Raw genomic sequence first — 3,135 nt, forward strand, 5'->3', positions numbered from 1 at the left:
GGAGGCCCTGGAAATTCTATTTTTAATTTCTAAGGAATCTTCAGCTTTTGAGGACCACAGTGCCTGTACAAACTTTTATTCCAACCAGAGTGCACAAGGATTCCCTTTTCACCCAGCCTCACCAACTTCTGTTTTCTATTGTCAGGCGACACCTCAGTGTTTTGATTTCCCTTTCCCTGATGATCAGTGACACTGAGTCCCTCAGATGTAGAAAATGTGGTCTCTGTCTACAATGGGCCATAAAAGAGAAGGAAATCTTGTCCATTGTGACATGGATGGACATCAAGGGCAGTAGGGTCAGTGGAATATGACTGACAGAAAAAGACAAATTCTGCTGATCCAAATTTCATGTTGACTCAAAAACACACTGAACTCATGGAAACAGATAACAAATGGATGGTTACCAGAGGTGGTGCTGGGGCCTGGAGTCACATGTAAAAGTGGACAAAGGGTACAAGCTTCCAGAATGAAGAGCAACACATCCTGGGGATGGAATACACAGCGTGGTGGCTATAGTTAATGTACTGCGGTGTATTATGTGAAAGCTACTGAGAGTAGGTCTTAAGTTCTCATTACACTTGTGAGACTCAAGGAGGGCCTTCTGGACCCTGGCCTCAGCAGCACATTATTATCACCCCTCACTGACATCACACCGCAGGTGCATCCACCCAGGTCATAAAAGCACAGCCCTGCACCATGGCCATGTGCCAGAGAGGAACCATCTAAAACTTGAGAATTTATTTTGATCATTTACCAGAGTTTCTGAAGAGACAGTTGAAATTACAAGGTGGACTGAATTAGTAGATGGGAATATGACCAAGAGATCAAATTAGTTTTTGAGAAATAATGGAATAATGAAGAGTCACTTTCTTTGCATATTCGATTATGACTCTAAATATGTTCATGTTGTGATGACTGAAGTCACTAATCTCCTTTTATATGTGTATTACAAGGACTTATCAAAATTATCTAGGAAGGCTCACTGCAGACCCTCAGTTTGATATGGTCTATGTATGTATCATTTATGTTGAGACATTAAACAGCATTTAATGACTAATTTTAACGTTCATTTCTATGCCGATCTTATATTTACCATGAATAAATGGGGAGGAGCTTGAGAGTGTGAGTGTGTATGTCTTTAAATGAGTAAAACAAGTCTGAGAGTTAAAAAATTTACCCAAAGTACATGCTACTAATAAATAGAAGAGCTGAGATTTGAACCCCAAGTCTCTACTCCTCCTAAGCAGTTGGGTAGGGACCAAATTAAAGAATCTGAAGTTTGTCATAGGGATTAATCTCAAAAATAATGTCAAGGGTAAGAGTTGTGCCCTATACCTGTCTCCTTTGGTATTTCTCGAACTTGATAGTGTTACCCCATGAGATGGGAAAGAAGAGATTTCTTCAGCAACAAATAAAAGGGACAGCTCAGAGACTAGACCTCTGAGCCTAGGCAGGGGTTTCTATTCAAGTAACAGGCAGGTGAGGGTCGGCGGCTGTGGTCATCCTGAGACTGAACTAGAACCCTGACTTGGAGAGAATCAGCAGCAGCATCCTTCAGTTCATACATCATTGGAATATTTCAATTCCCACTTCTTGGAATGATCAGGGTTATATCCCAGATCTAAGCCTGTAACTGGTTGTTTAGGTAGTTGTTCCCACAGGCAAAGACTGTCTCCTAGTGGCACTTGATAGTCATTGCAAGTATCTCCTTTCAGGCCTGACGGCTGGAAAACCACAGGGACACTACAGTCAGGGACCCAAGCTATGTCCCCCTCACCCTCCCACCGCCAGTAACCGACCCAGCCAGTCATTAAGTCAAAGAAAATAACAAGAAACACAACGACGCTACATCCAAAAGGGCCCAGCCTGAGGAAGAGCTAATGTCAGTGACACATAAAGCAATTGAAAAAGGAACTGAATGAGACAGTTTAAAGGACAGACTCAGAAAGGCATGGCATGAAAAGGAACAGCTTGAATGTCACTTGCAGATGGAAAAAAAGGAGACGGAACCTTACAAGGTACATATGAAGACGCAGAAATAGATAATACCAAGCTTGCCCTCGAAGTCCAGATTTTCAAGCATTTAGAGGGGGAAAGAAAGCAGGATCACTCATTTCAAAGAAGGTATCAGCAGATTGCAATTGCATTTGGCTGAAAAGGAAAATCTGCAAAGGGCTTTCCTGCTTACAACCTCAAGTATGGAGGGTATATTTTTGAAGGGACAATTTTGTAAATCACAAGAACAGGCAAGTTGGCTAGAAGTGATCATTCTAGCCAAAGAATTTAGTGAAACAAAACGTGTGCATGAAAACAATGGCAAATCGATACACTGTATGCTGGGAAAGAGCAGTTCTCTGATGCCTGAACTTAACGATGGCAGGACTTAAATTAACACTGTTTTTAAAAAAAAAAATGACCAGGAAAAGAATGATGCGCTGGAACACAGTGAAGAGGAGAGGTTGAAGATTAGAAACTTTGTCTTCAGATGACAATGGATCACTGTAAAGAAAAATCTAAGGAAGGCCAGAGGTTCCAGAAACAAACGTTCAGATCAACCAGGCACAATCATTTCTACACAGAGAAAATTGGGAATGAACAGAAAGAGAAGGAGGCCTTCCCAAACCTTTGTGAACACACCTCCTGTCGATGGGCAGCCACCAGCTCCTGCAGCCGAGACAGGCTTCGACCAGAAACGAAATGCAAGTCTGTGAAACAACTAGAGAAATTGCTGACAGAACAGAAAAGTACAATAAATGCTAATAACTCTTGCAGGATGAGAAACTAAAGTGCAATAAATAGGCTGATGAACTTGCAGAAATGGAGCTGGGATGCAAAGAACAAGGGAAAACTGCTGACAATGTAAAACCAGAGCTAGCTGCAGCCAGGGCGGTCCAGACTTCCGTTGGCAGAGAAAGACAAAGACATAAGTGGGTTAATTTCATGTGTGTAAACACCCTCCAGGGAGAAGGAATAAGGAATCAAGAAATTCCAGCAGAAGGAAAATAAAGGGTCAGAATTCCCAGTGTTCAGGCCTCCGTGTCTCAGCACACGCTCAGCAAACGGTCACGTGACTGCCCACCTGGTCGGCAAAGTGAGGGAGCAGGTGGTGCGTCCACCCAGCCGAAACCCCAAAGA

General features: G+C 42.7%; 1 pseudogene; it reads left to right on the plus strand.

Moving 5' to 3' along the window:
- Positions 1-1,821: 1,821 nt before the first annotated feature.
- On the plus strand, positions 1,822-2,501 carry LOC119246911 (tax1-binding protein 1-like; annotated as a pseudogene).
- The last annotated feature ends 634 nt before the right edge of the window (positions 2,502-3,135 follow it).

This window comes from Talpa occidentalis, unplaced genomic scaffold, assembly GCF_014898055.3.
Source record: "Talpa occidentalis isolate TD23 unplaced genomic scaffold, MPIMG_talOcc4v2.1 talOcc4.1540, whole genome shotgun sequence".
NCBI classification, from domain to species: Eukaryota; Metazoa; Chordata; class Mammalia; order Eulipotyphla; family Talpidae; genus Talpa; species Talpa occidentalis.